Here is a 20,400-nt window from a genome sequence, read left to right as displayed (position 1 = left end):
TGGGAGGATAGGATCTTGAGTTGGGTGGGCTGAGGGAAGGGGATCTTGAGATGGAGTAAGAAAGATGGTAGGATTTAGATATCGAGGGGATGGTAAAAGTGGATCATGTAGGGGAATAAGTGGGATGGCAGGATCTATTGTTCTATCGGAGGATATTTCAACATGCTTTTGGACAAGATATTGATAGGAATGGATAGGAGTGGATGCATGAGGTTCATTATATGGGATTTGGATAATGCTTGGAGGAGGAGATGTGGATGGGATTTGGAGGGTTTTGACAGATGGTGGGATTTTGATGCTTGCGAGAAGTGGAAGGATTTTAAGCAATTTGATGGATGGTATGGGGATGATAGCTATGGGAGATGGAGGTAATATTATAGATGGGGAAGCTTCATTACTTACTACTTCACATGGTTGGATTAGATGACATGGCTTATTGACTGCTGGAGGCGACTTTTCTTGTATTTCCTCTAGGAGATTCCTTGGAGACTCGTGTGTCGGAGGTGGAGGTGGTGGATTGATAGGAATAGCTGGTGTGATGAGGGTGGAAGATTGGAAGCTTAGTTGATTGGGTGATGGAGGAGAAGCTGGGATATCAGATGGCATGACTAGATAGTTTGGAATAACTCTTGGATTTTGGGGGATGCTTGGGGGAATGTTTCTAAGGCTTTCAATATACCTATCATAGTCAACAATATTTTCATCATCATTGGAATAGGAGGTGGCAAGAGCAAGGAAAATACAACCAAACACATCATGATAGGTTTGGGATTTCATGTTTTGATGATGAGTTGGATGGGGATGGGGTCTTGCATATGGATGAACATGAAAGATCATGGTTGGATTTGGATTAAGCGCAAATTTTGGATTGGCTGATGAAGGATTTCCTAGGGAGAGTCAAAGTTGTATGACAGACCTAAAGAGGATTGGCTGGAGCTTTTTGGCTTTCCTGTGGATGGAAGACTTCAAGGGCATGCTGTCAAAAAGTGAGAGTTTTTCTTTCCTATGCGCTGGATTGGTGGAGATTGTGTCAACTTAAGGATAGACTAATGATCTTATGGGCATGACACGAGATTGACCACTTATGGATCCCAACCTTTAGCTCAAGGTGATGAGGGATAACAAGTGACAAAGCTAGATTACCCTAGACAAAGCTCTGTCAAAGGGATAACCTTTACGAGGCTGGTGGATTGGTCGGATTGATTGGATAGAAAATTCTAGCAGAATGACAACAACTCTCTAAAGGGTTGGGTGTGATTTTGGATTGGGTTGCTAGCTGGCTAGGGGGATGATTTGGATGGACTTTGGATTCGGGATTTTTCTAAAGCAAGGAACTAGATAGACTCAGTTGCAACGGGGCAGCTTGGATGATTTTCTGATGAGGCAGTGACTACGCTAAGTATGCCTTGAGCTAGGAGATTTCTACTTTTTTGGAATTTTGACCGAAGTTGGCAAAAATTCATTCAAAAGCTATGAACAAACAAGCAGACAAAATTTTGGAGCAAGCACGTCAAACACACCAACATCCTAGGAAGCTTTCTACAAGGATGAAATTTGTTATAGCTATGGAGTCCTTGATATACGCAAGGTACGTGAGGCCCAAATCCGTAGATGAAACCAAAAGATGTCACACAGCCGAGAGGAGCGGTAACCCACTTCTCCTCTTTCACTTCTCAAGGGTATAAAGTTCCTTGAGGCTTAGCCTGAGTGAAAAAATCTTGATTCCAAGAGAGGTGTCTTTGGATTCACTTCCCAATTTTTATACTCCACCGGAACGCTGGAGTTGAGGTCATCCCAAGGGGTGATGAAATCCCCAAGAAGGCCTCCTAAAAAGTGTAAAACAAGACCACATACATGATCTTGGGCTTTAAAAGACACGCGTTTATTCCAATTGATGATTTAGATTTTGTAAGCTATGATTGAAGACATTTGTGATTATGGCATACAATGTTCATTCCAATTTGACAACATCGTCAGCATAATGAAAGTCGAGAGATCGTCAACATAAGAAATGCGAGCGTCATTGAAAATGCGTCCAAATCATGCAATGTTCATCGATTGTTAGGCATTCAAGATTGAGTGTGAGTTTGTTTTTAAGCCCAAAACAAAGATGTGTGAAACTCAATTGCCAAGCACATGCCCAAGGCCCTTCACGTCAAGATTTGTCCAATTTTTATGCCCAAATGAAGTGTGAGTGAGATTAATGCGCATTCAAGGAATTTTCTAACTTAGAAAAACCACTAAAGACCCAAGTGAGTTGAGTTTGATCTTTGTGGAGCACTTAACACCCTCTTAGGTAGACCCATCCCCATAGATGGCGCTGAGATTGCAACCAATGGTTAAATTGATGGGTGATTAAATAGGGCGAGTCCAACTACAAACTTACTCAAAGCATCTTTATTAGTTTTTATAACTTAGAAGATTTCAAAAATGTGGATTCTTTTTATGCCCCAAAAGATGATTATTTGATCTATGACATTCAAGATTGGATTTTGTTGTTTTAATCATGCATTCATTAAAAAAAAAACTTGATTTTAATCCATGGCACTCAAAAGTCATTTTAGCAACATGCATTCAAACACAAGTGATTAAACATTCAAATTTTTTCCTTTGAGCATTCAAGATTGAGATTTTGTGTGTTGTTTTAAGAACTTTGAAGTTCTTTGTTTTAACCTTAGATCATTCAAGATTCTTTTGGACTCAAAAGTGAAAATGACTCTTTGGACTTTGGTTTTCATTCAAGATTTTTTGTTCTAGTTTGCATTTTTTAAGCCCAAAAATGATATTCCTAGATTGTTTTGATGCATGAAAAACCTAAGAAACATTCAAGATTTTGCAACAAGACATTTGTTTGGAACAAATAACAAAGCTTTTAGGACAATTTTTGGCAACCATTTAGGACTATTAGTTTTCATGAGATTTTTAAAAGAACTTTAAAATATTTGCAAATGAGGTTCATTTTATCCTTGATTGATGCTTTGAGTTTGATTTAGCTTTTAGTGTGCACTTAGTGTTGATTTTGAACCTTTTGAAATGGAAACTTGAAGTTCTTTTTAAACTCCCAAAAATGAAGTGTTCCTAACTTTGCATGAATGCATCTAAAACCTTGATGTTGCAAGGATGCAAATGATTGGATTGGTTTAGTTTCACTTGTTAAAATTTTTTTTCTTTTTTGCAAATTTTTTAATTTTTTAATGGATTTAAGTATGATTTGGGGGTATATTTTAAGCACTAAAAAGAAGTGTGTATGATTTTTCTTCCTTAAAAAAAATGCCCAAGATCTCCCACAAGAAGAAGAAGAAGAAGTAGATGGAATAAGAAGAATATAGACAAGAAGAGGAAGAAGAATTTCAAGTGCTTTGTCCACCTATAAGCTTGAAAAATCTACAAATACTATGAGATAGACTATGAGTTCCTTTGTCTTCTTCATGCTCATGTGGACCTACAAAACCAATTTATACAATCATACCAATTACAAAAACAAGAAAAATTAGCCAAAATTAGCAAATGACATACAAAACTTGACTAAAAAAGCTAATGAAGATGACCCATGCGGGGTCCCACCGGGCGTGCCAAAATGTATATGAGCAATGTTAGTATGCTAATAGAAACCAAATTTAAATAAAGCTTCTACAAACTAAACAAAATTCATAAAATTCAAGATAGACTAAGATGAGCTCTCAATTGAGAATATGAGCCATTAATGGGCTCTCTCAATGAGAAGCTCTCTTGTTGAGTAGCTTTGTCTAAATAGATAGGATGTATGCTCAAGCTTTATGCTTCAAAAAGGGCTTCAAATGGAGTTGGAATTTGGGTGTGAGTGTATGGTTTTGATGTAAAATGGCTTCTCAAAATGGCATTATGACTTTACTTCATGGATTGTGTTATTTTGCAAAGGGGAAGGATCCAATTTATAGGCAAGAGGCTTGAGGGATTAAGGGCTAAGATGCAAGGATGAAAAAAAGCTCATGGAGGGCTCAGATTACATGAGCGGAGAGCACATGGATTGTGCTTCTTTACAGCCAATCAAGGAGTGACACATGTCACAGGGTGAGAGGATGGAGGAAAGGGGAAGGATGAGTCAACAAAGGAGGCTCAAGGGATAAAATCTTTATAAAGACCCTCATAATGGCTTGTAAGAGCAATAAAAGGGCTTGGAAGAGTCATTTATGGCCTAGTGGACTTCGTAAAGTTTTATGGTTGAGATATTTTGAGGGAGATGAGAGAAATTTCGACTTGGGCTTGATTAGGAGGGTTTTAAGCTTGCTTGGTATTGTGCAAATGATTAGAGGATGGATTAGGATGGTTTAGGATTAGCTTAGGGATAGGCAAGTGGATGACATTTAATGAGGGTGGGTGAAGGAGGAGATATTTGTTAACTTTGGCTTGGGTTAGTAAATTTTAACCCATGTTTAGAGAATGTGACAAGGTTAGGAGGGGATTAGGATTAGGTTTAAAGACATCTTCTAGAAGAGTCTAGACTTTGGATGAGGATAAAGACTTTCTAGAATAGTCTAGAATTTCCTAGGATGAGGATGAAGACTTTCTAGAAGAGTCTAGAACTTCTTAGGATGAGGATAAATTAGATTTTTAGGAAATAAATAAATTTTTATTTATTTCAAGGGTTTGGGTTGAGGAGATATGTATTAAAACTTTTTTAATAAACATGAGGATTAATATTTAATCTTAATTAAATATTTTGAGTTGGGATTAGGGGTAGGAAATGATGGGATTAGCCTTTAATCAAAATTAAAGAAGGATTAGAAGATTTTGGAAGAGGTTAGTGGTCTTAAGGAAATTGGCCAAGTTTTGGGCAAAAAATATTTTATTTATTTATTTTGGGTTTTTTGGTCAATTTATTAATTAAATAATTAATAAATAAGGAAATAATGTTTAAATAAGATTTAAACATTTTTGGGAGGGATTCCTTAATTAAATATTTTTAATTAAGATAAAGGGATTTAATGGCATAAAAATAAATTAATTAATTAAATAATTAATTAATTAATAAATGATGATGTCATCAGGAATTTTTCAAAAAATAAAAATACTTTATTTTCTAAAGGTTTTTAGGTGTCTACAAGTTTAAGTTCTTGAAAGGTGGGCATGTGCAGACCTTGGATAGGTGCACACATGCGCACCTTTCACTTAAGTGAATGTGTTACATTTTTTGAAGTTTTGTTAAACCTTGTGAGAAAAGGTGCACACCTTCTAACCTTTTGTGACGATGTTTGTGTGTGCAGGTCTTGAAGATAAAGTGCACCTTTGAGGGTGTGGAAGTGTGCTCCTTGACAACTGCAAGAAACAATAAGTGAGGAAGGAGGGGGTCCTGAGACCATGCATGCCCTTTGGGGGTGCACACCTACTCATGTGTATAGGTGTGCATCCACAAAGAGAGATGGTAATGTAGAAGCACATCTAGCGCACTTGCGCACCTAGGAAAGGTGCACATGTATGTTAGGTGTGCTAGTGTGCACCTTTGCATGAAAACATCATTTTCCTCCAAATTCCTCAATTCTAGCACAGGGGTTTTTTTAGGTAGAGGAATATGGATTGACCCTCACTCTGGGTAGAGTCCTAAAATGACCCAGACCTTGGATTAGGGGTTTGGAATTTCTTTTTTTTTGTAATAGGGTGTCCCTATTTTTAGGAGAAATGGGGCATGCATTGTGAAACCACAACAAATAGCCCCAACAAAAAGGAAGAAATGACAAAGGCATTTCTTCATCAGAAAGAATTCATTTGACATATGTCAAATAACATCTAAATTTTGAACACTTCAAATAGCCTTCAAGTTCTTTGATACTAAAAAATTTAGAACCTTGAATCTTCAAGCTCAATGTATGCACAATGTATTTATTTCCTTTGACATCTTGAGGTGTAGTCTATAGTGAGTATCTAGCAACTTGGAGACAATCTTCCACACTTTTGGTCCATTTGTTAGGAATCCTCACAAAATATGTTCATCAAACACTTATTTGACTAGATGAGAAAATCCATTTTGAGGGCTCTTAATGGGTTATCACTTTTCTCATTTAGGGTCTTGAGTAATCTTTTGAATTCTTCTTCACAGAGCTCACATGTTTCCATTTGATTCTTCCATGAAGAAATTTGTATAAGTATTGGATAGCCATTTTGGAGGGCATATCCCTATTGTCAAATTATCTTCCTTAGACCTTTTGGAATGTTTCATTCTTAACACCATTATTCCCCTTTTTGTTTTCATTATGTACCTTGACCGCGCCTAAACTGTGTGGCCAATGCATTGATGTCATTTCTTAGATTCTTTCTTTAGCTGATAATCTTTGCATTCCTCTTTTTAGAACTTTATGGAAACTCTCATGCCAAACAGTGACCTTAGCAACTCCTTGAAAAGACCTTTTGTTTGAACTGGTAAGCTTCAAACTATCCCTCGCTACCATCAACCTTGATCTGGAAACACTAAGATAGTCAATCTTTGGATTTGTAAAGTGTTGAGAACTATTGATCCCCAACTCTAATTTGAAGACTATAAGTCCTCTACAACTGCAAGTAATGTCCATTCTCCAGTTGTTACAAGAACACAATAATCTAAATGCTTTGACAAAGAAATACCTCTTTCTAAAAGTCAAAACTACAAGCAGTGATTTAATGAGATACGTCAAGATAATATTTTGAGTGCGCCTAACCCCTAGACTAATGCAACTTTGAAAGAAAAAGAAACAAAAAGAAAGGAAACCCAAACAAAAAGACTTGAATCAAAGCATACTAACACCTAACTAGAAAGACTAAAAAAAGACTAAGAAAAACTAAGAAAAACAAAACAAAAAGCAAAAAAAAAAAAAATGTATTTACAAAGAATCTACAATAATAAGAATGTGGGGTGGTTATTAGTATATTTCTCATTATGTGCAATAGTAATAAACTACCCAATATTGTTCTAAAAAATGCTGACTTGTCTTTATACTTAGAAAAATAAAATTTGGGCATTCTTGGTTCAAATTTTTGGCACAAATTACACAAAATTAGAAGCTATGGTAACTCTCCATGACCATCATTAATCCAATAACAAGTTCTCTTACATTTAGCATCATATTAAAATTGAAAATCATCAAACTGAGAGGGATAATGGAAATATATAGCCTGATCTAGCGAGTCTCCCACCATAGGGGTACACTCAGACATTTTAATCTCTCCTTCTAGTGGTCTTATCTCATGGTACATAACTTCATGCACACATGGGAACACTTTAGTCTCCTTCAGACTAGAAAACTCAATCATTAGCCTTCCTTTTGAGTTATAGGATTCATTAATACCATCGATCAAGATGTTTTCGGCCTCATATCCCAAAGAAGTCTACTCAAAATCATACTTTCCCTCCATTGTGATCTCCCAAGCTAACAAGAAATCATGAAAACTTTCTTCTGAATGGAACCCAAATGGATGGATTTTACATGACTCAGTTATTGCATGGTTTGATATATGTGCAAAATACTGACAAATAAACATTTCCTCAGTCAAGCTTGAGAGAAAATCGAGCACTCAATACATCTCTTTTAATGAAAAATATTGTTTTGACAGAGGTATCTTATCATTATCCAATGGGGAATCAACATCATAGTAGGATGAATTGGTATGTTCATCTTGATGACTTTCTGAATCAAAAATCTCACCAACCTCAAGATCTTCTACATCACTTTTTGCAACTTCATGGAGTTTTGGAACTTCAAAATTTTCCACATCCTCAAAATTTCTTGGCATATCCACACTTATTGAATCATCAACACTTAGAAGAATTTCTTTATTGAATGGGAACATAAACTCCTCTTGATCATTATCATCTTCATCATTTGTCCTTGTACAGATTTATCACATGATTCAAACACCATTGCACTAAACTACAAAGGTTGTTCCTCCATGATTTGGGGAGGCTCATCCAAAACATCATTGTGTTTGTACAAATTTTCACTTGGACTCATACCTATAATACCACTAATCTCATTGTTGATGTTACTATAAAGGAAAAAATTCCTACTCTGATTTTGAGAATAATTGTTTTGGGCAACAAGTTTTCTTGAATGATCATCTTGATTTCTTGAGGAATTCAACTTTATTTTGATGATTTCATTGGATAAAAGAGACATTTTCTCCTTCATGGCCTTAAATTCTCTAACCATATTGTTCTCGAGTTTAGCAAGTGGAGAAGCCTTTTGCTCAAAGAATACAATATTTTGGGGCTCATACCTTGAGTATGTAATTGTTGGTATTGGAGCAGTTATAACCTACTTTGTGAATGTAACAACCTCTTTGAAGAACTTTTCAATGATATTAATGTCTCTGGGTGGGAGCCTTCTTAGAAAAATAGAAGTTAATGAATCCATTGTTTCAAAATAGATCTAGATGATAGCCTCTTGTGGTACAGTCTATGTAAACTCCATTCTTTGATACATCCTATAGAAGCGATGATTAAACTATGAAATAGTCTCATGGGGATTCCTCTTAATTAAGATCAACTGATGATGTAGGATATTTGGATCAATATAGATCTTGAATTGTTCTCGAAACTTACTCTCAAAAGAGTTCCAATCCCTTATTGATGTTGGTGGAAGATTGAGGTACCAATTGAATTCTGTTTCCCCTAAAGTGTAAGGAAAAAGGTGGCATACCATGTCCATATGCTGAATCTAGTTTCGATTACAAATTTCCTTGAAAATTTTAATATGTTCTTCTATTGTTTGTGATTCTCCATAGATGAATCGTGGGCAAAACTTTTTAGGACTTTTGGGCAAGTCATGCAATGGACTAGTTAGATTCAAAGGTGAACTTTGGGCATTGAAGAAAGACATGGTGCATAATGATGGGAATGTGTGAAGTAGAATGTAGAGTGGATGATGATTATGGAAGATGTAATGCAAATGGGTGGAGTTCTTGGTATCTCTTTAGTGCAGGAGCACCTAGGCAGGCTAAGTGTGAAACCTAGGTATTTCCTTATTTTTTTCTTGTAGTGATGCTACCCACATCACTAGTCTAATAATAGGTCCTATGTGGTCCTTAAGTTTTTTTAGGAGACTTGGCAAGACCCAAAGTGACCAAGTTGCTAGAAGTTGCCGACTATTGTCAACTAGGTGACTTAGGTTCGGTAAAGGCTAAAATGGTCTAGAAAGGTTCCAATGGCTTTGAATAGTTTATTTGAAGTAATTTTATTCATATTATATGTCTACTTGGTCTTTGTTCCAAATTTGGAGGTCTATCTCCATTTAGAACAAAAGTTGCTAAAATATTGTCATGTTGTCATGACAACATTTTCTTGAAAAAAGCAACTTTTTGCATTTTTTTGAGTTTGCAACATCCTAACAGTTTAGAACAGTTATGGAACTGATGGATAAGCCTTTAAAAATGTGAGGACAACCATTTTTATGGGTTGGACAAGTTGGTTTTGCATTTGAACGAATTGTGCAAGTATTTTGTTGTCGATTTTATGCATTTTAAGGAATTTTTAATAGAGGAGGATTGAATGGCCTGATTTTTGTGTTGGAAAAGTTCTGAAATATTTTTTTTCATCTTTTTGTAGTGTTGGTTTGATCATTTCAATTTATTTGTATTAGTTTAGAAAATCTTTTTGTTCTTGTCAAGTTGCTGATCTAAATAAGGTTGCACTTAGAAAATGAGATTTTAGGGCCTCTTCCCACCATTGGAAACCTCTGGTATTTTGGGATTTGGAACTAAGGTCCATGTATATTATGTTCCCAAAAGGAGGACCTGTGGAAGCATCAACAAAGCCAAACGCAACTTGGCTAGGAATCACAATTGGAAAAATGAGCTATGGAGGGGATTGAGCATGCAAACACCTCAATCTGGCCACACAGCAAGTAAGGAGAAGGTCTAGCCTTGCTTTAGTCCAAGGGAGAGGTCTTGGAACATTTTCCAACGTGGTTTTCCATCACAACAGTGATAAAGCACTTGAAATCCTCATTTTTTGCCTAAAATTGTACTTTGGTTGTACGGATAGTTTGGGGGTTGTACAATCATAGAATCTTGAATTTCTCTAAAAAGGGTGTCCATAAATGTAATTTTTTTGTAGGCTTGTTAAGATTTTTTTCAAGAAATTTTGTTTCTAGCTATGTAGGAGGGCTAATTCCTAGTAGCCTTTTTGGAGCAATTTGGTGTATTTTCCCTAGTAGATTGAATGCACCTATGAAATCAGCATTTTTTAGGGTCATGGATGTTAGAAGCAGTCTAAACAAACCCTGGATGAAGAACTAGTACCCTTGGAGCTATAGATGGACTTGAGGATTAGTAGCGGACTAGAGCTGGCTAGTAAGAAATTTGATGTTACTTTGTTGGTGTGCCCCCAACTGAAGGATTAGGATCTCTTGAGCAAGGTCCTAGTAAGCATAGGGTGTGAAGAAGCCCTAGTGGGTCTTGTGAATGACCTAAGGTAGCCCTGACAGAGCTTGGGGTTTGGAAGGTTGGGTGTTACATCAGAGTGGTATCAGAGTGAGTTAAAGATTTGGGACAAAGTAGTGGATGTCTAAAGCTACAGAATTAGTAGGTGAATCCATGATGGTGACTAATGTTCAATTAGCCAAAGAGGTTAATGAACAAAAGGAAAGAAATTGGCTTTTTGAAGAAGAACTAGAAGAGGTGAAGCAAAAACTGGATGTAGTTGCAGAGGAAGCCAGGAAAATGGAAGAAGAAGAAGATGGGAAGGGTAAGAAGGTAGCAGAGGAAGACATCATACCTAAACCTGATCCTATCTTGCAAGAAGAACCTTTCTTGAAGAGAATCAAAGCCTTGGGAGGTAAAGCCTTGGAAGGAGTTCCACTTTTTAGTGGTAAGATGGATATTGATGCAGTTATGGATTGGTTAGAGGGTATGGAGAACCACTTTGAGTGTGAGGATATCTTAGAGGCACAAAAAGTTAAGGTGGCTAAGTCAAGGCTTAGAGGCTCAACCTTAACATGGTGGAAGTATTTATAAGATGAAAGAGTCAGCATGGGCAAGAATCCAATTGCAAATTGGAGTGCTATGGCAAGCAAAATCAAGGAGAACTTCCTACTTGAAGACTTTGAGATCCAACTCCATAAAAAAAGGCAAGGAATGAAGCAAAAAGATCTTGATGTGACCTCCTATAGTGAAAAATTTTAGAGGTTGTGTTTGAGATCCAAGAAGCAAGAAGAGGAGTCGCACAAGATGGCAAGGTATCTCGGTGGCTTGAAGTGGAACATTCAAGAGGAGCTTAGCTTATGGGCCCCTACCACTATCCAAAGATGTCATCAGCTAGCTTTGAAGGTAGAAGAAAAGAACAAGAGGAAAGGAAATTCTAACTTCAAAGATAGAAGCAAAGGCAGAAATGAGAAAAGTCAAAGAGGAGGCTACCAAGGCAAAGGTAGTGATCAAAAGAACCAAGGAGAAAGCAAACCCATGGAGAAAAATAGTGACCACTCTTCAAGAGGTGGTTATAATAGAGGGAAAGGAAATCAAGGAGGATCAAGTAGGGGTAGAGGAGGTAGGAGCAGCTCTTACTTTGTAACAATGAAGTGTTACAATTGTGGTCAACTAGGCCATCCTACCTATAGGTGCTCGAACAAACCCTCTTCCTCAAGCCAAGATAAAAGGCTAGCATAAGCACAAGAAGATAATAAAAGTTGCAAGGATGCTGATATAGACCATATTGAGTCTGAAAAAGGTGAGAACCTCATGTTTAGGAGGGTGTTGATCAAGCAACCAGCTCCTGATGAGCCTAGACATAGGAGGGCATTGTTTAGGATCAAGTGCAAGATCCTAGGAAAAGTATGCAAGGTGGTGGTTGATTCTAGATCAATTGATAATGTAATATCAGAGGAGGCTATTAAAAAGCTCAAACTAAAGAACACACCTCATGAAAACCCTTACAAGGTCACATGGCTTAACAAAGGGCAAATCATCCTAGTGAATGAGCAAGCATGGGTGGGCTTCTCAATTGTAGGATATAAAGACCGATTGTTGTGTGATATTTTGCCAATGGATGCTTGTCATCTTTCGCTAGGGAGGCCATGGAAATTTGATAGGGAGGTGATGTATGATGGCAGGGCTAATGCCAGAACATTCAAAAAAGGAGCCAAGACTTTCAAAATTTAGTCTTTGTTGGAAGGGGAAGAACCACAGTCCCAATTGCTTAGTGTGCTGCTATGTGGAGAAAAAGAGTTTGTAAAAGACCTTAAGCATAAGGAGAGCCAAGGATTTTTAGTGATACTAAAGTCCACTAATGAAGAAAAATTAGTCAAGGAACCCTTACTAGTTCAAGTCCAAACTTTTCTTCAAAAGTATAAGGATATAGTGAGTGATGGTACCCCAGCTACCCTACCTCCTAGGAGGGTTATAAGTCATCAAATTGACTTTGTACTAGGTGCCTCTTTGCCTAATAAGGCAGCCTATAACCTCACTCCAGATCAGAACCTTGAAGTGGTAAGACAAGTCCAAGAGTTGATGGACCAAGGTCTGATCCAAAAGAGCATAAGTCCTTGTGCAATCCCGGTGGTTTTGGCATCCAAGAAGGGAGGAAAATGGAGGTTTTGTACTAACTCAAAGGCCACTAACCACATTACAATTAGGTATAGGTTTCCTATTCCAAGAATTGAAGATCTTATGGATTGTCTAGGAGGTGCTATGTATTTCACTAAGTTGGAGTGTCTAAGGGAACCTTGAAGATGGACAAGGAGAAAGTTGTTATTATCCTAAGTTGGCCTAAACCTCCCATTACCACTGGGGTAAGAAGCTTCCATCGATTGTCCCAATTTTATAAGAAATTCATTATAAATTTCAGTGGTATTTGTGCACCCTTACTTGATACCATAAAGGGGGGAGTTAAGTCTAAATTTAGGTGGACTTTAGAAGCTAAAAAGTCCTTTGATATGTTGAAGAAGCAAGTAGCCAGTTAACCCATCCTACAATTGCCTAGTTTTGACAAGCTATTCACCCTAGAATGTGATGCAAGTGGCTTAACAGTGGGTGGGGTTTTGAGCCAAGAAGGTAGACCAATAGCCTTCTATAGTGAGAAGCTAAATGAGGCCAAGAAAAAGTACTCATACTATGACCTAGAGCTTTATGCCTTAGTCCAATGTCTTAGGAAATGGATAAACTATTTGTTTCCAAAAGAATTTGTTGTGTTTATAGATAATCAAGCTCTTAGCTACATCAACACACAAGAGAAGTTGAGCAACATGCACTTAAAGTTGATGGAATATTTGCAGGCCTTCACCTTTGCAATCAAGCATAAGAAAGGAAAAATGAACAAGGTTGTTGATTTATTAAGTAGAAGGGTTTTAACAGTCCAAGAGATTCAGCTCCATAGCATTGGAGTGGAGAGTTTTTAGAATCTTTACAAGAATGATGAGGACTTGTCTGAAAAGGTATGCATGGACTTTAAAAACCACTTTCATAGTAGATTTTTAGAATACACTTTGCAAAATGGGTTGCTATTTAAGGGTAACCAATTGTTTGTACGAAGAGGTTTCATGGGAGAGAACCTAATACAAGAGAAGCATAATGGCAGCTTGAGTGGGCATTTCGGTATCAGCAAGACAATAGAACTAGTGCAAAGGTTCTATTATTGGCCTAAAATGGTCAAAGATGTAACCAAGTATGTGGAGCAATGCATGGTGTATATGAAGGAAAAAGGAGGAATGAGCAATGCAGGTCTTTATCAGCCTCTACCAATTCCCAACCGGCCATGGGATTGTGTATGTATAGATTTTGTTCTAGGTTTTCCTAAAACTAAGCAAGGATATGATAGAATCTATGTTTTTGTTGATAGATTTAGTAAAATGGGGCATTTCATCCATGTAAGACAACTAATGATGCAAGTCATATAGATCATTTGTTTTTCAAAGGGGTTGTAAGGATTCATGGAGTTCCATTAAGCATTGTGTCGGATCGAGATGTGAAATTCATGAGTCACTTTTGGAAGACTTTATGGAAGAAGCTTGGCACTAACATTTCTTTTGGTTCAGCTTACCATCCTCAAACTCATGGTTAAATTGAGGTGGTTAATAGGACTTTAGGTAACCTTCTTAGGTGCCTAACTAAGGAGTATGGTCAGACTTGGGATGTTATCATCTCACAAGCGAAATATGCCTACAATGATAGCAAGAATAGGACTACCGGAAAGATTCCTTTTGAAATTTTTTATGGCATGCATCCAAGAGGTGTGTGTGAACTAAGGTGTCTTGGAAAAATGGATTAGATTAGTGGTCAAGCTAAAGACTTTGTACAAACCATGAAGGAGATTTAGGAGCATGTCAAGAAGACTATTCAAGACAACACTCTAAAACTCAAAGCCAAGGTGGACGAAAAGAAGAAGGATGTTCAGTTTGCTATTGGGGAGTATGTGATGGTTCATTTGAACAAATCAAGGCTTCAAAAAGGTATTCCTACTAAGCTACAAATGAAGAGGGTAGGGCCTTGCAAGATATTGGCTAAATATGGAGAAAATGCCTATAAGGTAGATTTACCTTTCGATTTGGGCATATCCCCTATTTTTAATGTACAAGACTTGGTTCCATACAAAGGTGACTCATCTTAGATCAGTCCAGATGTTCATGAAGATCTTGAACCTACTGCAACACCTACAAATAGCAAGTTGGAGGTAGAAAAGGTATTAGACTCAAGGGTGAAGAAGTCTACAAGGCACAAGGTGTATATGGAGAAACTCATCAAGTGGAAGGAAAAACCAACTTCAGAGGCTACTTGGGTTATTGAGGCATATTTCAAGAAGATTGGCATACCCCTGGACCTGATACCATCAAGTTCTTCTTAGCTCCTTGGAGGGGGGAGTATGGTGCAGGAGCACCTAGGCAGGCTAAGTGGGAAACCTAGGTATTTCCTTATTTTTTTCTTGTAGTGATTCTAGCCACATAACTAGTCTAATAATAGGTCCTATGTGGTCCTTAGGTGTGTTTAGGAGACTTGGCAAGACCCAAAGTGACCAAGTTGCTAGAAGTTGCCGACTATTGTCAACTAGGTGACTTAGGTCTGGTAAAGGCTAAAATGGTCTAGAAAGGTTCCAATGGCTTTGAATATTTTATTTGAAGTCATTTTATTCATATTATATGTCTACTTGGTCTTTGTTCCAAATTTGGAGGTCTAACTCCATTTAGAACAAAAGTTGCTAAAATGTTGTCATGTTGTCATGACAACATTTTCTTGCAAAAAGCAACTTTTTGCATTTTTTTGAGTTTGTAACATCCTAACTATTTAGAAAAGTTATGGAAATGATGGAGGAGCCTTTAAAAATATTTCATAACTTTCCATAACATCAAAGTTATGTATGAGGAAAGAGGGCCCTTGGAAGCATCAACAAAAATTTTTAAAGTGATGCCCTAGGCAAGCCAAATGCAACTTGGCTAAGAATCACAGTTGGAAAAATGAGCTATGGAGGGGATTGAGAATGAAAACACCTCAATCCAGCCACACAATGAGTAAGGAGAAGGTCTAACCTTGCTTCAATCCAAGGGAGAGGTCTTGGAACATTTTCCAAGGTAGTTTTCCATCACAACAACAATAAAGCACTTGAAATCATCATTTTTGGCCTAAAACTGTACTTTGGTTATACAGATAGTTTGGGGATTGAAAAATTATAGAATCTTGAAGTACTCTAAAAAGGGTATCCATAAATGTAATTTTTTTGTAGGGTTGTTAAGAATTTTTTCAAGAAATCTTGTTCCCAGCTATGTAGGAGGGCTAATTCCTAGTAGCCTTTTTGGAGAAATTTGGTGTATTTCCCCTAGTAGATTGAATGCACCTATGAAATCAGCATTGTTTAGGGTCTTGGATGTTAGAATGAGTCTAAACAAACCCTGGATGAAGAACTAGTACCCTTGGAGCTATAAATGGACTTGAGGGTTAGTAGCGGACTAGAGCCGACTAGTAAGAAATTTGATGTTACTTTGTTGGTGTGCCCCCAATTGAAGGATTAGGATCTCTTGAGCAAGGTCCTAGTAAGCATAGGGTGTGAAGAATCCCTAGTGGGTCTAGTGAATGACCTGAGGTAGCCCTGAGAGAGCTTGGGGTTTGGAAGCAAGGTTGGGGTGTTACATCACTCTTTATCATTGTAATGCTTGTGCAAGTGATCGAGTTCTAGGAACTTGTATTTATTCTAAAAAGAGCACCTCTAAAGAAGCACATTTTCTCAAAATAGTGCACTTGGTGCACTTGAAAACCTGTGCACCTTATGAAAATTCACAGACTTAGAATTTTATTTTATTTCTTTAACTTCTAAAAAATCGTAAAATTTTCAAACAGTAACTTTGGTTTTTTGAGCCGAATGGGTTTTAGGCTCTCCTTCTAGCACCACTTTTGTTGAGCTATCATTTTGCACAATGCTTAACGATAGAATTCCTTTCAAACTCCTCACTTGAAAAGCTAATATGGGATCAACTCCAAGGTTTTAAGTGATCTTGCAACCAACTAGAATCTACTCAGTTGAAGATAAATGTCTTTTTTCATAGGGAGGCCTTTGCTAATTTGAACCAATTTTGGATCAAATGATCAATCTTCTTGTTGTTTCAAAATTAACCACAAAAGAGATATAGTTTTGGTATTTTCTATTTTTTTTAATGAATGCAATCCAACAATGCAACTATATGAATTCCTAATTTAACTAGGGGTTAGCAAAGCAAATAAAAAAAATAAGGTAACAAGAAAATTAAGAAAATAACATGAAAGGGAAATTCCTAATGGACATAAGTTATGGAAATAAAATGTCTATGAATTAAGCCTTTGAAAAAATTGCTAGGTAACCAATGAGAATAGGAGAAATACTTCCTTAATTCCATTGATGCAATTGTCAATGGGATTTCAATAACCATAAGATATTTCACTTTTCATCAGATTACAAGGCCACAGAAAGTGTGCTCATGCGAGAAAAAAAGTTATGCAAGAACAACATAGATGATCTCTTCTCAAACTAAGTATGTCAACAGAATTTGTAGACCTATAGCGAGCACTAGAACTAAAAGATCGCATAACCAGAACAATACAATAAAACTATTAGCTCAATTACACTTCATGAACATACATTCACAAAATATAATACACTTAGACAAGAATCACTACATTCCAAATGTGAGCACCAATAGCATATATTATTGTATCAAAATAATGTTGGCCAAAAATACATATTGCATTCCTCAATTTATAAGAAATCATCTCCTCAATTTGTGTTGAGAGTGAGAGATCTTTTTCTACAAACATATGCTTCTAAACTAATATTACAAATATATTTATGTACAAACAAACTCTCTAACTAGTGCTTAGTAGGACTCCATCCATATTTATATCAATAAATGGATGCATGAGCCTTTACATGTCTTAAAACAAATAAATCATGAGAAAATAAGAAGAAGAAAGCCTTTAGATGGTGCAAGAGTCTCTGGAGGTGCCAAAAAAAGAATCTCTATCTTCACTAGGTGTCTGTAGGAGTTAAACTGTTGTCAGAATGTGTTTCTAATGCATGGAAAGCTCTAAATTTAGAACTAGTAGTTAACTGTTGATGCACCTTTGAATTCTTCAAAAAATTCTGACACACCTCAGAAGAAGTGCTCCTCGAAAGTAGCACACCTGCGCACCTAGTGCACCTCAGAAGCTCGAAAACTCAATTCTCCAAAAAATCAAAGTTCTTAGTTTTGAAAATGGTTTCTGGGTTTTTCTTAGATGAGGTATGGGTGCACTCTAGTGTACTTATTTTTCAATTTTTCAATGATTCATACCCTCTTTATAGCTAAAAATTTTCACACATGTGAACTTCTTCTACTTCTTCTATCTGAAATCCCAAGGCACTTGTCTTGAATCTTGTCATTAATAGTTGCATAAGATGAGGAACCTATTTTGGTTCATGTGTTTGACCTCTGTATCTTTGATCTTTTCTTCTCTCCAAGCACCCAATCCTTTAGAGTTAGAGACCAGGTGATCTAGATTATCTAGAATGATCAAATGTTTAAAACTTTTCCATATCTTTTTAACAAGATTTTATAGGTCTTTTTAAGTGGCTTTTTCAGAGGTATTCTACTCAAAATCTAAAGCTAAAACATTTATTGGTCCCTAGAACTAGGCAGCTGAAGGCTCGCTATTCTAGAGACTAAAATTAGATTGTTAGTTCTTCTTTCTAATGGTGTAAACAATTTTGATTGCCAAGCTCTAAGTCAAAAGTTATGACCTAGACAAGTTGAGGACTCCTTTTCATCTACACAAAAAAGCAAACATTAGTCTGAAAAGATGAAAATCAAACCCTAAGCAAACCCTAAATGCTAAAAAACCTATCCCTAGAATGCCAAAACATCTTAGAACACTTTAAAAAGCTATTTTTGCCTCTAATAGACAATTTTTTGTTGCAACTTGTGCACCTTGAGGGTGTGCTAGGTGCACTAAACCCCTTCAAAAAACTAAAACAATAAGGGTGTGCACCTACACACCCTATGGGGTGTGCATGTGCATAGCCTAACTATGAAAAAGGTGCTAGTTAGTTTAAGTTCTTTAAAGGTGTGCATGTGCACACCTTGGATAGGTGTGCATATGTGTACCTTTCACTTAGGTGAATGTGTTACATTTTTTAAAGTTTTGTTAAACCTTGTGAGAAAAGGTGCACACCTAGCACGTGTGCTAGGTGCACACCTTCTAACCTTTTGTGTTCACTATTTTTGTGTGTAGGTCTTGAAGATAAAGTATACCTCTGAGGGTGTGGAGGTGCTCTCCTTGACAATTGGAAGAAACAATAAGTGAGGAAGGTAGGAGTCTCAGGACCATACATACGCTTTGGTGGTGCGCACCTATGCATGTGAATAGGTGCACATCTCCAAAGGGAGATGGTAATGCAAAAGCACATCTATGGCACTTGCACACCTAGGAAAGGTGTGCATGTGTGCTAGGTGTGCTAGTGTGCACCTTTGCATGAAAACATCATTTTCCTCTAAGATTCCTCAATTCTGGCACATGGGTTTTTTCAAGCAGAGGACTATGGCTTGACCTTGACTCTAGGTAGAGTCCCAAAATGACCTAGACCCTGGACTAGGGGTCTAGGAAACAAAAAAAATTACTAGAGGGTGCCCATTTCTAGGAGAAATGGGGTGTGCACTGTGAAACCACAACAAGGAAGAAGTTTGAGATCATTCATATTGATCTAAGTGGTCCTTCAAGAACAACAGGATTCTATGGTGAAAGGTTCTTTATGATTTTTGTTAATGATTTCACTGGAATGATGTGGGTAGCATTTCTTAAAAGGAAATTAGAAGCTATTGAGAATTTTAAATTATTTAAGAATAGAGTTGAGAATGAATCTAGTGTTAAGATAAAAAGTTTAAGATCAAATAGAGGAGGAGAGTTTACCTCTAGAGATTTTAACATCTTTTGTGAAGATAATGGAATCAAAAGATAATTATTTGCTCCTAGAACACCTGAGCAAAATGCGATTGTTGAGAGAAGAAATAAATTTGTAGTAGAAGCAACTAGAGTGATGTTATTCAAGAATGATGTCTCAAAGACATTCTAGAGAGAAGAAATTAATATAGTAGTGCACACTCTAAATAGAGTGTAGATTATACAAGATATGAGAAAGACACCCTATAAGTATGGTTTGATTATTCACCATCAGTCAAATATTTTAGAATATTTGGGAGCAAATATTACATAAAGAGAGATGATGACATTGGTAATTTTGATCCTAGAAGTGATGAATGTATGTTTCTTGGCTACACATTAAAGAGAAAAGCATACAGATGTTTCAACTATAGAACAAAGACAATAGTTGAGTGTGCAAATCTAAGGATTGATAAAAAAATTGGTACTAAAGAAAAGATGGTAGATTATAATTCTGATCAAGAAGATGATAATTATTGAATTGTTAGACAAAATGTTGAAGTTATTTTTGAAATTAACAATAACTTGCAAAATGATGTGTTATTTGTTGAGCATAGAGAAGAATAGAGGTTTGAACATAGAGAAGAGATAAGAGTTGAGATGACATCTCCTACCTCTAGTAGAAACATGACAAAATATCACCCTCTAGAGCAGATAATTAGGAGCAATGATAAAGGTGTGATGACAAGGGATAGAATGAATGAGGAATTGTGTCTAATTTATCAAGTAGAACCTAAAAGCATAGATGAAGCTTATAAGGATGATCATTGGATTCAATCAATGAAAGAAGAATTGGATCAGATTGAGAAGAATGAGACATGAGAATTAGTTCCTAGACCTAAATACAAGAATATGATAGGAACAAAGTGGGTACTCATGAATAAGATGAATGAGCAAGGAGAAGTTGTGAGAAATAAGACCAGACTAATTTGCAAAAGTTACACACAAAAAGAAAGCATAGATTATGAGGAAATTTATGCATCTATAGTCATAATGGAAGTAGTAAGGATGTTCTTGGCTTATGTAGCAAGC

This window comes from Cupressus sempervirens, chromosome 8 (genome assembly GCF_028749045.1).
Source record: "Cupressus sempervirens isolate cs-2001-9-10 chromosome 8, ASM2874904v1, whole genome shotgun sequence".
Lineage (NCBI taxonomy): Eukaryota > Viridiplantae > Streptophyta > Pinopsida > Cupressales > Cupressaceae > Cupressus > Cupressus sempervirens.
Note: the sequence above shows the minus strand (reverse complement) of the source record.